At 36.4% G+C, this 20366-nt stretch overlaps 1 non-coding gene across 1 annotated transcript; it reads left to right on the forward strand.

The window, feature by feature from the left end:
- Positions 1–19220: 19220 nt before the first annotated feature.
- On the forward strand, positions 19221–19411 carry LOC119262709. Its single transcript, XR_005129848.1, has one exon. It is a non-coding gene; the product is annotated as a U2 spliceosomal RNA (small nuclear RNA).
- Positions 19412–20366: the final 955 nt, after the last annotated feature.

The following is a 20366-nucleotide window of genomic DNA, read 5'->3' on the forward strand; positions in this document are numbered from 1 at the left end:
AAGGGACAGTCAAACAAATATTCAAAAAATCACAGAGTAGCCCAAGCCCACACTCAAGTAAATGCGTTTTTGTTACTCTGGTGAAAATCTAGAAATAAGTATAAGTAAAAAAAAAGCTACTTACACTGTCTGAGAAAATGGTACTGAACTGTCACTGGGTTGCTGCTCCTTTTGTCACCTGGGTGGTACCATGAAGGGTGTGTCTTCAGCAGAAGTAAACACACAATTAAAATACTCAGAGAAATACCAAGCCGTCAAAGTTTTTACCGCCCACCTCTGTTTACAAACCTAATGAAAATGTAGCGCGTATCCCAAAGACAAGTTCCCTGAGTGTTTTTTTTTATATGATTCCTGACCAGCTTTAAAATTCTGCTCGAAACTGGGTCCAAGTGTCCATAACCAAAAGGTTGGCGGTTCAAGATCACCTAGAGATCGCTGTTTTATGGGGGTGACTCAACACCAGTACAAAACTAGTTGTTTACCAGAACCAAGTGAGGTGAGGATAGAACTGGATACAGTCTCTTGTGGGATCTGTAGAAGTCCTTGATGGAGGGCAGATTGCAGCCAGTGATCCTCTCCGTTGACCAAATGACCTTCTCCAACAGAGAAGCAGAACCAAACCACACTGAATTTCTCCAGCTGCCACAAAATGTACATCATTCTTTAAAATGTTTTTGGCATTTATTTTTCAAAAAAACTATAAAAATTTCCCAGTTTCAGCATTTGATATGTTGTCTTTTCAAATAATATAGGGATTAATTATTTGCACGTCATATTATTCTGTTTTTTTCTTATTCACATACCAATTTATTTGGTAAAGTTTAGTTTGTATTTTATAAATTAAATGAGTAAGTGACATTGAAAAACATTGCATTTGGCTTATACATGAAATAACTTGGCCAGATTGCTTGAGTCCACCCTCTGTGAATATATACTTTTCAAGTAGGAGTGCAAAAGCATGTTCATCTAGGGGACACTAACCCACATAAAGTCTATTTACAGACTGAAGGCATTGACAAATCATTGGGAAAAATCCCCAGCTTTCCCCAGTTAGATCAGCACAACATTAAGGTTAGATCTACACCTCAACTTCTATGTAAACATGTAGTGTTGTTTTCACATCTCTGTGGTGCAAGTATAAGCAGATTAAGTTGTCAATGGCAATATTTTGAGGCAGATATGAGAATCTTATAAAAGAATGAACTTTCTCAAGACTAACTGAACACCTGCCAAGCAAACAGCAACTACACCAAAGTATTGTATGTGTATACTGAAGCATGTTTCAAGGAAGTCAGAAACGTTAGGGGAAACCCAAGAGAAAGTGAAAGAAAGAAACTCAGAGCATATAAATACCTGAACTAACCAAAGTAATTGCTAAGCAGTTAAGAAGCAGGACGCCTGGCAGAAAGAGACTATTCACAAACATGGGAAGCATATACAGCTTCAGTGAGGTATGTATAATGTCATATTCAATAACTTCTCAAAAATCTGACACTTTTCTAAATCCTCTTTTCATTGTAAAACCTGTCAAATATAGGTTAAATATCTTTAGGTACACTAGTGTAATATATGTCTATTCTGTTTTTGAGAATATTTGCCATATTCAGTTTCTTTTTAGTGTAAATCTTTCTTAAACTGTAACTCTTTGACTAGTGTTATTAGTGAAATATTCTACACAAATACTACTAAGTATATCTCCTATATTTTTCAGTAGATATACTGTGTAAGATTTAGATGTAATTATTAAGAGTAAAAGACTCATATCTTTCATCTCTCTTGCTTGTCTTTGTCCTTTAGAATTAAAAAGGCTGTTTTTCTTACTGTGCTTTTAAGACTGATATATGTACACAACGTCTGACTGGCTGTCTTGTATTGTACCTTATTCAAAAAGTACTCAAGAGTTAAAACACCCTTTATAACTTCAGTATGAATGGGCAGCACGAAACAGCTATAGGCTGAATAGGAAGATGGATCTAAATAAATGTGTTGGTTATGGTTACCTGTGACCATACATCTCCAAAATGATAGCTTTACAGGAGTAGGAAAACATTTTTAACTTGTAATAGACGTCAGTGTAACAGGATTTTTCCCAAGTAATTTTGTACAGTTTTGGTTCATCTGTCTTGAAATGTTACTACAGTGTTAAGGGCATTGTTAACACAATGTTAAGTTTTTTAAATTTTCAAAAAATGTAAAAGTAAAAAAAAGGGTAGTGAATGGTGTGTTTCAAACATGTTTACATGCAAATTTAAACTCCTTTATTTAAAAAAGGAAAACAGAAAAAACTGTTGTTTTCCATGATACAGGCCCTGTAGGTGCAGTATACAGAAACAAGAGTTTCAACACATTCTTATTTTCTTGATAACTCTGGATTTATGACTTATAATCTGATTTTCATCTTAAAGGGTTAATAGAAACGTGAAATGGTATTGAATCTTCATGTATTCAAAAAGGGAATTGCTCGTAAACATTTCAAAGTGTTTTAATATCAAACACTGTGATTTGGAAGTTTGATTCTGCCCGTTAGTTTTTGTGTGCTGATGTAAAGAAGAAACCTGACAATGGAGGAACCTACAGAGCTGACTTACAATAAACATTTCTCTTCCTCTGTAGTATCTGATGAAAACAAACATACAAACAAAAAAACACCTTGGAAACCTTTGAGTCTCTCTCTCTCTCTCTCTCTCTCTCTCTCTCTCTCTCTCCTTTACACCCAGAAAACGTTCTTCCAGCACTCTATTTTAAAAATCAGAAAGCCAAGTAAATTATATTTAAATGACAAACAGCTGAGCTCATAGATATTTTACCTAAAGTAGGTAAAATGATCTTTGATCAGCAGAAGTGAGGCCTGAGGGAAAGAAACTACAGAAGTTAATCTTAAACCTTTTAAAAGCTTTGACAGGTGACTGAGAGTTTACATTAGAAATCTAGAATCTAGGCCTAATTATATTTACTAAAAGATTATGACCAGGTTTGATAAAATTCTCAAGATTTCAACTCCTGATGAACACCTACTGAATGTGCATGCTTTGCAGGAACATCAACCAACAGAGGTGACAGATGTTCAGCAAGACTCAAGCTCACTTGAAAACTCACCTGAAAGCTCAGTAAATGAAGGCAACCATTCATTTATACAAGGTGGAGGTAAATTTTGTAAAGTTAACAAACAACTTTTCACTTCACTAAATAACACCTACTCAGAGTTTGTCTCACGGAACAATCACACTTCTCTATTTCAGACGTCACACAAAGGACCGATGCGATGTTCCCATGTACCATTACTTTTGATCACACTGATGATGTGGACAAGAAGAAAATCTATGTGATTTGTGCTGGAAAATCCAAGGAATTTTTTGCATTCCCTTTAGAGAAGATCTCAGTCTTGCTACAGGAGGCGTGTGACTGGGCCGACAAAAAACCACAGAGGATGAAACTTGTTTTTCAAGGTGATTAATAAAAGTCTGGTATGGCTTACATGTATTCATGCTAAAGAAATACATTGAATTGAAAAATGAATAATTCCATAATAATTCATACAGTACTCATTTACATGTGTAGGCCTGACCTGGTGACTGATAACTCATTATTTTCATCATTATTATTCTAAAGCTACATTATATGTTTTTTATGTATTATGTATTTATGCTAAAATTGAAAGAAGTATTACTGATTCAAGAGAAAAACTTGCCAAAATTGGCGTGTGCACTGCCTGAGACAGTAATTCAAATGTTAAAGGATTCGACTCAGATTTTGCCAGAGTTTTTGAAACATGTTATAAGTCTTTAGATATTAACTTGTAATGCACAGGTTCAAAAAAGACAAGTAGCTGCATTTTAGGTCCCAAATGCAAAATCAGCATTATAGTTATGAACATGATGACAGTGATGGATCATTCAATTGACATTCTCAGAAGATATGTCCTTCACCTAGTTTTGACTGAGTTCTTGTTAAATACTCTTTCAACACACTTGCCATCATCGGATTCCTCTGCTCAGGGAAGGGGTCCAAATGACAATGGGTGTTACAAAATGTTCTTCCGCACATGATTTCCACCAGAGAGGTGGAAATCCCCAAATCCCCAAAACTTACATAGTGTAGCTATAAAATATTGCTTAGCTTCATGTAGCAGCTTTCCAAGTTTGATATATTTAGTTTTTCTGTTTTTACCTGCAGGTGAGCACCTGGATGTGATGAAAACAATGAGCGAGTACCCTGGACTACGGGCGGGAAGCAAAGTGAACCTCATTCGTGCTTTCTGAAAGACACACAACCTGCATTACATCTTTGAGACACAGTGTGGCGCAAAGCATTACAACTTTACTAACATCTCTCCACTACTAAGAGCAGATACTCCTGCATGATGTCACAGGACTGTACTTCGCAGAGGAGTAGGTGTATAAAATAAGACGAGCGTCACTAAACTAAGAAAGCTACATTTCACAAGAACACTAAGTGATCTTGTCTGCTATGCTTCAGATCTTTTGAAGGCTATATCTTTAGGTTGAAGTAAAGCCTTAGGCTGTTTTTACATTATTTCCCTATCTTATTCCCTATATCTTATAATAACAGCGTGTTTTTTGTTTTTTTTACATTAATTGTATGATTCCACTAAGCACTGCTTGCTAGGTAACAACTTTATGCCACAACAACAGAAAATAGATACATCAGATAACATCTATAAGATTATATTTTTTAGCCAAATAGCAGCCCCTTTGGTCAGATTCTGAGGAAGAGTGTGACAACAGGCCTACATCAACTGCTAAAGCTGTTGTTGACCCTAAGCAAGCTTTTCAGTTGGCAGTTGTGATGGTTGAACAACTATAGAAACAGGAATTAACTGGAAGCTAACAGAATACAATATGGCAAAGAAGATGGGCTGTGAAATGGACTTCACAGACTGATGGAAACAAAACACAATCAAGTTAGTTGAGCAAATTTTGAAAAAGCTTGCCACAGTTCTATCTGCGATGTAAAAGGCAACGTTTTTTTTTAATGAATTGCCAGTATTAAAGCACATTTTGTACAGTATTTGGGGCTCCATTGCTTTACTTTTTTGTTTAATTTGCAGACCTGTTGTATGAAGGCAGTGGAACGGTTGAGGTTGTGTTAATGCGGATAACATGGTTGTGATGATCTGCTACCCGCTTTTGTCTCGACCCTGCTACTGACCTACAGCTGTGATGTTATTCATGAGAACACACTCCCTATGTTCCATTGTTAAAGGAATACATAGGGATGTGTTTTATATTTCATGCTTATGGTGTATAATATTGGGGAAATATATTTACATCATTTCTGCCTATTTCAGACTAGACAGATTATGGTATAGATTTCCCAGGCTAGGGCTTTTCTGTCTGTGGTAAACAATAGGCATTTCAAGCAGCCTACTTCCAGGTTTTTAAACTTTAAAGTTGGGACTTCTGGTACCAAAATCTGTCCAATGCTTTTAATGCATTTGAAAAAAGCACAACTACCAAAATTACATATGTGTACCTTTTCATAATCTAAATATTTAAAATAGAATAATAAAAAGCCTGGAGGTGAGACAGGGTGTGTGGAGTCTAAGCAACTTAGAAAGCATAATCTTAATGGATGATGTTACCATTGTGTCCTCTGACTAAACGTACTGAGATAATAATTGAATTTAATAATAATTATTCATAGTGCTTTACAGACAGGGGATAAAACATAGTTATACAAGAAATCATTAGTATTTATAATTAGAAGATAATCACCGTGAGGCGTAGAGTTGTAATTAAATGCTAAGTTAACTTAGTTAGACAAGATGCAGACACAGAAACATTTATAAAATGTATAGAATGGGACCACCTGATATCTTTTATCTCATTCTGATATCATTTACATCTTTACATTTGACATTCAAAAGGACATTTCATGTGATGGACAAAAGGACATTTTATAATGTATGTAGTACTACTGTGCCCTGTGCTACTATATCAACCAACTTCCCCTCTCACTGAACCTAAACTGCTAAGCAAACTCTGACAATACAAAATATTCTACATAAACATTTAGCAGGTTACAAATCCATTTATGTACATTTGAATATTTTAACTAGTCATTTAATTTCAGAACTTGAACCTTAAGCTTATTATTCAGGTTTTAATGTACTATTAATGATTGGGTGATTTCTATTAAGTAACAATTAAGTAATATCATTGTAGTTATTTATGGATCTTAGGGGTTGGGGGGTTTAAAATATAGAATTGTCAGGGTAAATCCAAAGCCAGGGGTATCCCTTGATAAGAAGAAAGGAAAAGTGGTCAATGGGCTAACGTAACTAAAGTAGGTTTCATTTAGCTCAAGATTTCAAGTTGAGAAGCAGGACACCTGGGAGAAGGAGAAAGACTGGCTAACATGGGAATCATAAACAGCTGTGTCATCGGTGTGGTAAGTTCTTTTTGTCTTTAAGAGCAAATAAGCTTCTCACAAATTCAGCATTTTTGTCAATATTTCTGGTGCACTATGTACAATAATGTACAGGTGCATTAAGTAAAATAATAATATGTATTCAGCTGATCCATTTTGAAGCACTGGTTTATTACGCTCTATTAGGTTTTATCAGTATTCATTTCTGTTTAAGCACCTGCAGTTTATCAAATCATTTTTAAACTGCTGAAATACTACATTTAGCAGACCTTCTTTAGGGTAATATGTATTTTTTTGTAAGATTGCTTAGATAGAGATGTTTGAATGAAGTTCTCAGTCTGTGTTTGTGTGGAAGTTCCAACTCAGATACAGTTTTCTTTTCAGATGTCATCTGTACTTGTCCTTGGGATTTAAACAAATTTCAAACTGTAACAGACAAATGAGAGTATATGAGTGTATTTACATGTAATTAATGTAATTAATTATTTATAATGTAATTAAGCCTTGCAAACACCCTAAATTACCCTACAGGTCAAACAGGGAGACTTTGATGTTATCTGCCTGAAGAGGCTGGGTGTCCACAGATGTATAAAAATATTGATGTAGGAAAACCTGAGTCAAAGGAAGTGTTTATTCAGCACAGCTTCCACATTAGTGACGACACATCAGCAAGAACAGTACACCACTGAAACTCGTCTACAGAACTGATTTCTAGCAGCGCAGGTCATTTTAGTTGTTCTTACTTAAAATGGGTGGACAACAGTCTTTTGTCTACAGAAGCAAGGAAGTCCTGAGGAAATAACTGTGGCTACACAACTGAAAAACTTGCTTTGAAATCTAGCCCAAGCTGTAATTCTCATCTCTGCCTCTACAGCAGGGGTGTGGGCTTCCGGGGCTACAGCCCCAAATATTTTATTAAACAATGCCTGAGTGCCTGAAATCTCTGAAGTTCACTGAACATGTAATAGCAATGTAACAGAACAATGTGAGAAGTATGATAACATAAAAAAATTGTAAGGCAGTCACTTTACTTACCTTTTTAAGTTAAAACTCCAAATTACTTTTTATCTCACCATAAAAAAATAATTTATTTGAAAATCAGTCCATCCTGAGTCTGATGATGGAAAAATGATTACCTGATATTTTGTAGGGCCTGTCACAACATTATGCTTTGTTTAGCATGACCTTCTATATAATTAGGTTTTATATAAGAAGAGATTCATCAAAAAAGTATTCAGCTCTTAAAATATATTGTAGCTACCTGCTACTGGCTTGCGCTACCTCAGAGAGTAGGCTCATGATAGGTGCACACCCACCTAAAAAGGACTGTTTATTGTTGTTTATGTTATGCTTAAGTTGTGTGTATGTGTTATTTGTGTTGTTTTGTGTTGGGGTGCAGGTGTAGTTAGTATGCTTTGTGTTGGGCTTGTTCTACTGTAAGGGGGGAAGTGGCTATTGATGGACTCCGTTCATTGATGGAGTGAGTTCAGTGCTTTGTATGCATGCTGTTGCCTTGGTGTTTAATGAAGAACACTTCTCGGCATGGAAATAATAGCCTTGCCCATGCCTTACTCTATGCCAACTCCACAACATGAAAAGTGTAGATAAAATATTTCTCTGTTAACAGGACAGTAGAGAGGAGAAATGTAGAAGAGATGGCTGATGGTTGGTGTAGTGTAGTGGTTAACACCTTTGCCTTCTACCCTGTAGACTGGGGTTCAATGCCCCACCTGGGTAAGCACCATACACTATACCAATAAGAATCCTTGGGCAAGACTCCTAACACTACCTTTGCCTACTTGTGTAAAAATGATCAAATTGTAAGTTGCTCTGGATAAGAGCATCAGCCAAATGCCATAAATGTAATGTAAATGATGTGGAGAGGAAATGTTATAAGGACTTTAATAATGACATTATTACGTAAACATTTTTTGCACTTCACGTTTTGCTGATGTGTACATACTTGTAATAAATAAAAAGGAGCAACTACACATTTTACAGATTAAAATAATTCTGGGGGATAACCTCCCAAATACAACACAATGAACTGGGATGAGGCACGGATCTTTACTTGCCCAGCCAACGCATCTGCTGTACATGTGACTGGCACTTAATTTCAGAAATGCATGACTTACCATAACTCAGACTAAGTCTAATTTTATGTTTAAATTCATAAAAGCAATCCCACTTCATGACAAAAACTTATAACCCTGCTTTGCAGAAACATCCCTCAACAGAGGTGACAGATGCCCAGCAGGCCAAAGACTCAAGTGCGCTGGAAAGCTCACCTAAAATTGTAGAAAATGGGATCAACAAAGCTCTGAAAATTCAAAATGAATGTAAGTTGCGTAGAGTTCACAGTAATGTTACAATTTCCACTAACCAACATTTCTCCAAATAAGATGTGGAATTACGTGTGGAATTATCAGATTTCTCTATTTCAGCTGTCAAAACGGACACCCAAAGGAAGATAACTGTCCCATCAGCTGTTACATTTGATCACATTTCTGATGTGGACAAGAAGAATTTTGTTGTTATTTGTGCTGGAAAATCCAAAATATTTTTTATATTCCCCTTGGAAAGGATCTCAGTCTTACTTGAAGAGGCGTGTGACTGGGCTGGAAAGGAGGCACAGAATATGAAGCTTGTTTTTGAAGGTAAATAATGAAATATTAATATAAGAGTCATGTTACTTGTGCTTTTACAACAATACAACAAAAATTACAACAATTCAACATTCAGTCACTGCACTACTGGATGAAAGTAGTCATAGACTCATGTTGCTTTGTAAGCATGATACTTCTACCTCTTTCTTTGCACTTTTATGTATTTATCTTTATGTTTAACCTGCAGGCGTGGAACTAGATGTGATGAAAACTGTGAGTGAGTACCCTCGTCTACGAAGAGGGAGCAAAGTGAACCTCATTCCTGTTTCCTGAAAGACTCACATCCAACAGTTCATTCTACAGACACAATGCAGAATTAAATATGGAAACTTAACTGATATCACTACAATATACAAACAGAGAAGCTCCATGATATTATAGGACACAGACATCACTCACCAGACAGTCTCAAAAGCCAGACATCTAACTATAGCTTAGAGTGCCAGAGAGACTCACACTGCTTGCTGCTGGTGTCTGGCCTGCATTTAGTGACAAAAAGTCCCCTCTTGAACTAATGAAAACCAGTGCATGGGTTTTGGGTAAGATGAAGTTTGAATTGTACTGATGCATCTTTATTATATATAGGTTTGATTTAATTGTGAAACCCTAATAAACATATTAACCACTACAAAAAAAACATGCTTAAATGTACATATGTACATGTACAACCTATGCTTGGAACGGTTCACCTGTTAAGTCATCCATAGTATTTGCTGTACAGTGAACTGATTGATGAATTATGGAAAGATTTATCAGTTAGAATTCAAACAACACTACAACTAAAATGGTTGGTTTACTATATTGGGCATTACAGCAATGTGTAATTGGCTATATTCCAGGATATTTTGGATATACTGAAAAAGCTAACTTTATTGTGCATGTTTTTAGCATCAACAACAAAACAAATAAAACAGTCATAAACATATTTTTTGTAAGCTGTTTTAATTTTACTAGTAAGATTGTGAGAGCTGTGACCATATTAGACAAGAAGTCTGAAGTTGTGTGTCATTTGTGTGAAGTTATGTATTTTGTAGTAAGGACTCTGTGTCTAAGGTGACTTTGTCTATAGGAATATTCAATGGCATTTTCAAAAATCACCCTAGTTGCACTATGAGGTAAACAAAAATGTTCCAAGGCTGGTACATCTTGCTCTATATACCTTTTTCCCTAACTGCAGTGGGCTTTAAAGGAGGCATACACATTTTCTTATGTTGTGCAGTGGTCACCAACCCTTTTTCTGGAGATTTACCTCGCTGCAGAGAGGAGCTCCAAGCCTGATCAGGTGCACCTGATCCAGCTGATCAGGGTTTCATGGGGTCACATTTAACAGATTAGGGTCTCTACAGGACCTCTGTGGGAAGATAGTTCTCCTGCAGGTTGGTATAGTGGTTTACTGAGAGTTTAAATGAATGAATACATTTATTTTAGTATTAAAGGGACTATGCAATAGAAAATGAAGTATTCTTCCTTTCTGAAAAAAAAAGTTTCATACAATATTTAAACATTGTTAAATTTTCAGTATGTTCATTTACTCCCCAGACAATATGAAATTATAGGTTACTATATGGAAACTAAACTGCAAAAATGGCCCATTTTGAATTAATTATTATGTAATGTCAAAAAAAGACGTGATTTGCATGTATCCATATATTCAAACTAAATCTGTTTAGCTTTTTGAATGAGATGCAATACAGAGCAACTGATCAAGACAGAGACTGTTTACATATAAACAGCCTCTATTCACAAAAACAGCCTGCTTAATCCTAAAGCATAAGGAGAGAGTGGAAAATGGTAACATGAAAATGAACTATGCCTGTTTATGGTACATAAACCTATACAAGTGGCAGCAGACCTGTGACCCGATTACATAAAACACCTTAAGCTGAAATTTCCCTTAAGATTACCTTCAAGTATTTCCTATGGTTAAATTACCATATAACTTAATATTATGATTTAACTGAGTTGATTTCACTACTATATAATTAATAATTACTATACACAGATTGAAGGCATTGATGAATAATTGTGGAAAACCCCCAGCTTTTCCGAATTAGGTCAGTGATTTCCCCCGTGGAATTTTTTTTACCTCTCACATTCCAGCACATTGCATGTGAAGACAAGTTTTCACCTCAATTACCACCTCTAACCTAAGAAAAAGTCTAGTGTTAACATCTCTGGGACAGAAATATACTGTTGCTATGCAAAACCTGCCATGCATTTTTGTGGATTGTTACTTTCATACTTCATTTGAACACAGCACCTGTCCTGTCTCCTTGTGTGAAACTTCCATGATGAATGAACCAATTGAACTGTTCCAAAACCACTTTGAAAGCTCTGTCCAATTTATATTCAAACTTAGAAAAATTTTGCCTTCTCCTGTAAAGTTACTAATTTAGAGATACGTTTTACTTTACAGTGATGATTCAGTTGTCAACTGTGTGTTGAAGAGTTGTGCACATAATCTTTACATAAATGTATGTATGTAACGTATTTGTACAACCCAATTCCAATGAAGTTGGGACGTTGTGTAAAACATAAATAAAATCAGAATACGATGATTTGCAAATCCTTTTCAACCTATATTCAAATGAATACACTACAAAGACAAGATATTTAGTATTCAAACGGATAAACTTTATTGTTTTTTGCAAATTTCACTCATTTTGAATTTGATGCCTGCAACACCTTAAAAAGAAGTTGGAACAGGGCCAACAAATGACTGGGAAAGTTGAGGAATGCTCAAAAAACACCTGTTTGGAACATTCCACAGGTGAACAGGTTAATTGAAAACAGGTGAGTGTCATGATTGGGTATAAATGGAGCATCCCTGAAAGGCTCAGTTGTTCACAAGCAAGGATGGGGCGAGGTTCATCACTTTGTGAACAACTGCGTGAGTAAATAGTCCAACAGTTTAAGAACAACGTTTCTCAACGTGCAATTGCAAGGAATTTAGGGAATTCATCATCTACAGTCCATAATATCAAAAGATTCAGAGAATCTGGAGAAATCTCTGCAAGTAAGCGGCAAGGCAGAAAACCAACATTGAATGCCTGTGACCTTCGATCCCTCAGGCGGCACTGCATTAAAAACTGACACCATTCTGTAACGGATATTACCACATGGGCTCAGGAGCACTTCAGAAAACCACTGTCAGTGAACACAGTTCGTCGCTCCATCTACAAGTGCAAGTTAAAACTCTGCCATGCAAAGCGAAAGCCATATATCAACAACACCCAGAAACGCCGCCGGCTTCTCTGGGCCCAAGCTCATCTGAGATGGACTGACACAAAGTGGAAAAGTGTCCTGTGGTCTGACGAGTCCACATTTCAAATTGTTTTTGGAAATCATGGACGTCGTGTCCTCCGGGCCGAAGAGGAAAAGGACTGTCCGGATTGTTATCAGCACAAAGTTCAAAAGCCAGCATCTCTGATGGTCTGGGGGTGTGTTAGTGCCCATGGCATGGGTAACCTGCACATCTGTGAAGGCACCATTAATGCTGAAAGGTACATACAGGTTTTGGAGCAACATATGCTGCCATCCAAGCAACGTCTTTTTCAGGGACATCCCTGCTTATTTCAGCAAGACAATGCCAAGCCACATTCTGCACGTGTTACAACAGCGTGGCTTTGTAGTAAAAGAGTGCAGGTACTAGACTGGCCTGCCTGCAGTCCAGACATGTCTCCCATTAAAAATGTGTGAAGTGCAAAATACGACAACGGAGACCCCGGACTGTTGAGCAACTGAAGTTGTACATCAAGCAAGAATGGGAAAGAATTCCACCTACAAAGCTTCAACAATTAGTGTCCTCGGTTCCCAAACGCTTATTGAGTGTTGTTAAAAGGAAAGGTGATGTAACACAGTGGTAAACATGCCCCTGTCCCAACTTCTTTGGAACGTGTTGCAGAAATCAAATTCAAAATGAGTGAATATTTGTAAAAAACAATAGTCTATCCATTTGAACATTAAATATCTTGTCTTTGTAGTGTAATCAATTGAATATAGGTTGAAAAGCATTTGCAAATCATCGTATCCTGTTTTAATTTATGTTTTACACAAAGTCCCAACCTCAATTGAATTGGGGCTGTACATGACACAGCTTTTCAGGACTTCAACTAAACACCTACTAAGCAAACAGTGACTACACAAAGTATTGTGTAGGCATACTCATTTTAAATGTTCAAGAAAGGTGGAATTATTATACATCTTGCAAGAGAGGGAGAAAGAAAGAGAACCTGCAGAAATGTATAAACAATTGAGCCAACCAAACTGACTTCATTGTTCATGTTGTCAAGTTCAGAAGAACGATGCTTGACTGAAAGAGATTATTCACAAATATGGGGGGCATATACAGCTTCATCTTCAGTGAGGTATGTGCAATATACTCAGTTAAGTCTCACAATTCTGTTCTGTATTTTTACTGTAGTTAAAGGTTGTTAAAATCATTAAGCTGTTCTTTAATTACAGTAAAATATTCTACACAAATACTACTACATATATATCCTATAGGTATCTTATTAGATTAGATTAGATTAGATTCAACTTTATTGTCATTGTGCAGAGTACAAGTACAGGGCCAATGAAATGTAGTTAGCATCTAACCAGAAGTGCAATATATAACATTATTTACATAAAGTGCGGTGGTAACAGTGACCAGTGCATAAATATAACTGTTATATACATGTGTGTATAAGTGAAATGTGAAATATGTACTATAAAATATGAGACATACAATATAAAATATACAGTGTTATATATGCAGTGTTATATGTATCTATCTATCTGTGTATTATGTTTATATACAGGAATGTACATATTGAATATATAGTATATAATATACATATATACATAACACATACATAAAGTGAGATATGCAGTAATATGAATGTAGGTTATTATATACACATGCGTATACAAATATAGACATGTAGATGTAATAGATACTGTACAGATCAGGGAGCAGCAATACAAATGAAAGTTGTATGAATATAGTTTTATATATATATATATAGTTATATATATATATATATATATATATATATATATATAATATAGTTATATATATATATATATATATATATATATATATATATATATATATACATATAGTTATAGTTGTTTGCAAACATTCTGGATAAGATTTAGATGTCATTATTAGGAGTTTATATCCTACACCATCTTGCTTTCTTTTTTACTTTAATTATTTAATTGTTTAATTACTCAAAATATTTGTGTGGTTTTATGTACCAAAAATATTTATTTTTACAAGAACATTTTCAACCTCTTAAACCCCAAGAATTAAAGGGGCTGTTTTTTGTTACTGCACCATTAAAAGTGATGTATGCAAATGATCTCTGCTCAGATTGGCTGCTCACATAACCTTTAAATGGATTACTCTAAATCTTATCTCAGAGCTGAAACATGCCTTAGGTTCCAATGAATGAGTGGAGCTAAACTGCTACTGGCAGATCAGTGCAAAGGCGTTGGTTCTTTTGACCTCAGAGAAACAATGAATTCAAAACAGCTTTGTCTCTGTCAAAACGAAACCTTTTGTCTCCAGAACGTAAAAACAATGGTGTAAAATAAACACATATTCAAATCAACATTCACAGCTTCCTCAGCACTATCTGATGAAAAAGTAGCATGAAACCTGGAAACTATCACTTACAGTTCCACTCTCTGCTCTACACCATTGAAACCATGCTAAAAATCAAGAAGCCAAGTAAACTATATTAAAATGACATAGAGCGCAGCTGAGCTCATATCTAATGTAGGTCAAATTGATCTCTGATCAGCAGAAGTGAGGCCTGAGGAAAAGAACCTACAACAGGTACAACAGGTAACTGAGTCTTCACATTAGAAGTGATTTTAGTCACTCACATGTCCTAATCATGAGTAAGTAATTATATTTACCAAAAGATTATGACTGGGTTTGATAAAAACCTCAAGATTTCACAAAGTTTCACTCCATGATGAACACCTAATGAATGTACATGTTTTGTACTTGAGTGGTTGACAAAGTACCAAAATCATGTACTTGAGTTAAAGTAGAGATACCCAAGGTAAAATATTACTCCAGTAAAAGTAGACGTCCTTACTCTAGACCTCAACTTGAGTAAAAGCAAAAAAGTATTTGCGTTCAAATGCATTTAAGTATTGAAAGTAAAAGTACTAAAAGATTAATTGTGGCTCTAATGTCCTGTTATCATTTTTATAACAAGACTCGCTTCCTGAACTCATTTTAGGTGAAAATACTCTCTTGGTAAACCAGTCTTTTAATAGAATGTCATTAATTAGTCTGACACTGATCTCTATTAAAATGATGTGATTGTGAGACACAAAGCACTAAAGGCCAACAGTTTCCATCAGATAGAACCGAATGGCTCTGAAATCACTTTTTGCAAACAAGCAAAGTTTCAGTTTAAGATTACTTTGTAAATTAGTTACAAGTTGAATAAAAACATGCTTTAAACTCAAGATCACAAATAAGTTTTCCTTTACTAAACGGCATCTGTAGGTCTCTGTTCATAAACATAAACTAACCAAAACTAATTTACTATAAAATGAAAGTGTTTGTATGAATTCAGAAAAAAAGAAACACACCAGTCACGACTGCGTATGTGTACATATTTCTATATTGTGGTCTATTTACACAAAGTTAGGTTAGTTCATCTTTTAGTTAGACGTATGTGCTCCCAAATTTTTACGCTGCACTGACGTTGAACCGTGCGCTGCACTGGGTCGGTATGACCAACAGGTCAAAACAAGCTCAGCTGTTTCTTTCGTTTTGACATGTTACATTTTTATACACACAAAAACCAAAAGGAACGACGGATTTCTCAAAAAGTAGTGGAGTAAAAAGTCAGATATTTGACTTTGAAATGTAGTGGAGTGAAAGTAAAAAGTCGCCCAAAATGGAAATACTTAAGTAAAATACAGATACACGAAAAAACTACTTAATTACATTTACTTATTTACTGTCCACCACTGTTTAGTAGGAACATCACCCAACAGAGTTTACAGATCTGCAGCAGGCCAAAGGTTCAATCTCACCTGAAAGCTCACCAGAAAGCTCAGTAAATGAAGGCAACCTATCATTTATTCAACATAGAGGTAAATTTTGTAAAGTTAATAAACCATTTTTCACTTCACTAAATAACTCCTACTTTGAGTTTGTCTCATGGCACAACCACTCTTTTTCAGACGTTACACAAAGAACAGATGTGATCTTCCCTTCTCCTGTTAAACCTGATCACATTGATGATGTGGGCAAGAAAAACATCTATGTGATCTGTGCTGGAAAATCCAAAGAATTTTTTACATTCACCTTGGAGAAGATCTCAGTCTTGCTTGAAGAGGCATGTGACTGGGCCAGGAAGAAGCCACAGAACATGAAGCTTGTTTTTGAAGGTAAATAATCAAATGCTAATACGCCCATTATGCTGTATACGCACTAAGAGTCATGTTATTTGTGCTTACAACAATTCAGTAATTAATCCCAGCACTACTGGTTAAAAGTAATCATAGATGTGTTGCTTTGTAAACATGATAATTATATACAGTTCCTTATCTTTATTTTTAACCTGCAGGAGAACAACTAGACCTGATGAAAACAGTGAGCAAGTGCCCTCGTCTACGAGGAGGGAGCAGTGTGAACCTCATTCACGCTTCCTGAAAGACACACATCCTAAAGATCATTCTACAGACACAATGCAGAACTCAATGTGGAAACTTTTCTGACATCACTACAATATACAAGCAGGGGAGCTTGTATCACAACATCACAGGACACATGCATCACTCACCTGATAGTCTTTGGACTATGGGTACACAGTTGAGACCTGACCTGGGATTGTCCTTCTTTCTATTAGTCAGTCCCACAGAATGTATTCTCTCTCCTAAAACACTTGTTTTCAGTAGACTAGATCAATTTGTTCCATTTCTGTTGTATCCTGATCCTTCCTTTGATTCCCACATGATCTGCTGATACAGTACAAAGTTCTTTTTTTATTACTTAGCTGCCCGAGGGGCCTGGGTGAGCCACATTAAGACGAGGGGATGAGTTTGGGCACATGAGTGACGCTAGATAATTGTGAAACGATAATTGTCCTAAATCTGCTATTTAATGAAGATGTTATTCTAGAACAATAACCATTGAGGTGGGTGGCTGAGACGGAGGATGAGGATGAGATTGTGTCTACTGGATCTGAAAAAGAAAAAGAAAATGAATCGTTCAACTTATTTCAGTAATTACTGAATGAAAAATGAAAATTATTCCGAATGGCTAAAGCCGACCCCAGACGATCCACTTTCTGCTACCTTCTCTGTATCCAGCAAACACACAAACATGGTCACAATGTTGTCCACGTTCAAAGAGCGTTGCTACAGTGTTGTCAAAGGGTGGTGCTGTTTGTTCCCAGCAAACACAAACAGGGCAAAACTGCATTGGACAACCATGAAAACACCAGAATGACGTTCAAATCACCCAACAAACCAAGGCAGTTTCACCATTCATGATCAGGAAAGAAGCACAGCAAGAAACATTTCTGTTGCCCGATTAACAGTTAAAGTGACCCTTCATCCAAACTCACACTTATGGAGGGACTCAGCTCCTTTACCGCAGGCCACACCGCCATGTCTGGTGGGATAGTTTGGAGAAATACATAAACAACACCAAACAACGTGCGTTCAGTTAAAAAACATGACCACGATTAAAAGAAAACGAGAAAACAAATTAGAAAATCGTGATCACGAATTTAAAAAAACTTACACTGAAGTAAAGGAAACGTGCGCATGATTAAAAGAAAATGAGGGCGCGATTTAAGAAATCGTGACCACGAACAAAAGAAAACGTGCGTATGAGCTGCTCACTCCAGTTATTATTATTTATTTATTTATTTATTTTTTACCTCCGTCCATTCCGGAAACCTCAAAAACTAAGACAGAACAGAAAGTGGATTATTTTAGATGTAAATATCCTCAAACACAAATCCATCAAAAATACAACTCTTGAGCATTTCAGAGTACATTATAACTTCACCATTAATTTAGGGCGATTTTCACTATATTTCTAACCCATATGTGAAATAAAGAAGAACCACTGGCGATCATGACCTTTGACCGATGGCATATTGGGGCAGAAACCCATAGTGCCTCAAGATTGTAGTTTACTAAAATATTAATGCGATCACTCAGAAGCAATTAGCTTAATGCAGGCGCCTAAAGACGTTTAGACATCGCCCAAATCCTCGACGCTGAGGCAGCCAACTCAGGTAATCCAGCTGTAGAGCTCAGAGTTCAGCCCAAACAGGTTCGCTGTAGATGGTTTTTAACCGTCTTCACCGTTGCTGTTGGTTTGCTAGTTATCGTCCTAAGAATCTGCTGCGCTTTTGAAGGTGAGAGATTATCTTCTTTTGTGTTTGAATTACAAGGTGCTCTTAATATGTTTGAATGTATTATGCTGTCGGGCATCATGTCCGTTAGGACTTTTAGCATTTTGACCAGGCAGATTAAAAAATCTTTATTAATACACGTGGCAGAGGTCTGTTCCTTTTACTGGCAATAAAAGCTTGAATGTTGTCATTAAACTGTGTTTGAACCGTTAATCAGCTGTATTACTGACTTATTTGCCGCTACAGTAAAAGCAGGCCTTCTCTAGCTATACAAATATAGCTTATCGATTAATATAGATTATCGAGGCCTCGTGTTATCAGTCCTCTCCGCTTCTCTGCGTCTCTGTGACTCGGCGATATTTTCTCCCTGCAGTACCACGTTTGACCGCTGAGAGGTCCACTTGCACAAAACGGACCATTAAAACTCGCCCTTCAGCTTATTTAGTCAGATATATGTTGACTCTGTGGACTGAAGGTTTTTCTTGTGTAAACGTGACTTTATAAAAACCGAGCTTTAAGCTCTGTGAGCGCAAAACTGGGTTTCCTCGTTTCTGATTGGCCAGCTGGTGAGCTGATTAACATACGCGCTGTCATCAAGGTGTTGACGTAGATACACGTTTAAAGTGCCTTTTCTGCCTCTCTGAGTTTGAAACAAGCGGCTTGACTTGACTTTTGTTCCGTGCTGTGAGGAGTCGATGGCAGACAGCAGCTCTGCTCACCATCCTCGTCTTATATTTTTGGAAGAATGACCCGTCTGATGCGCGAGTTTACTGTTATCGCTTCTCGGCCTTTTGGCTAAGATCAAGTGTAGTATCTGTTCTTATCAGTTTAATATCTGATACGTCCCCTACCCGGGGACCATATATTAAATTGATTTTTGGAGCAGGGAGATGGAATAGGGGCTTGCTCCGTCCACTCCACGCATCGACCCGGTATTGCAGTACCTCCGGGAGCGGTGCACCCCCCTCTGTTGGTGAAAATAAGACTCGGTATTTATGTTTAGCGCTTTTAACGTGTTATGTATGTATGTTAATACACAAATCGTTCCTGATGTTTCGTGTTTTTTCGCAAATATCACGTCTAAGCTGCATGCCGAGGTAGGGCTATTTGATATAATGATATAGACAGTAAGAGTTGACTATGTAGCAATGAGGGGCTGAAGTAGTTCTCTCTATGCAGTCGCTTTGCTTTTTTGTTCACTTGGCTGTTTTGTTGATCTCATTGTGTGTAAATGCTTCTGTAAGAACACTGGAATCAGAATTTGTCCAGTCTCACAAAAATGTACAGAGACAAAACTAATTTTCCAAAGTGTCTAGGTTCACTTTTGAGCAGTTTTTGATGCTTAAAGAGTGAAGGCTAAATTTCTCTTACTGTGAGGTACCATGTTGTTTTGCCTGTGTCAAATCATCATCGTTAACCGCTTAGTCCACATAGGGTCGCGGTCCTGTGTCAAATATTATATGTAAATTGGATATAAATTAAAAAATAAGTTTAAATGTCTTGGAAAATGTAGGACTGGAAAAGCAACAGGAGAGCTCCTGTAGTGCATCATGTCTGTCATAACAGCTGGAGGCTTTTTCCTTTCTGTGGTTTTCATGGTCCAAAGAACAAGAAAAACTAAAAGAACAAGAAATGGTAAAAAAACCCTGCCTTAATATCGTAGGAGTTGTGCTAGGAAAAGTCAGACATGTTCCTGTGTGTGTTTTGACTGTTGTGAATGTAGATACTTTAAAAGAGAACTGTGTCCATAAAAAGAACAATATTTAATAACAAAAAGAAACAAGCCTGTGTGTTTGTTCTTGTGTATATAAAACATCTATAAAATATTTTACGTATTTGTGTAATTATATATGTTATATATAATTATTATATACATACATAAATTATATACACACGGTAGTAATCTGCGAACATGCAGCAA

This window comes from Pygocentrus nattereri, chromosome 2, assembly GCF_015220715.1.
Source record: "Pygocentrus nattereri isolate fPygNat1 chromosome 2, fPygNat1.pri, whole genome shotgun sequence".
NCBI classification, from domain to species: domain Eukaryota; kingdom Metazoa; phylum Chordata; class Actinopteri; order Characiformes; family Serrasalmidae; genus Pygocentrus; species Pygocentrus nattereri.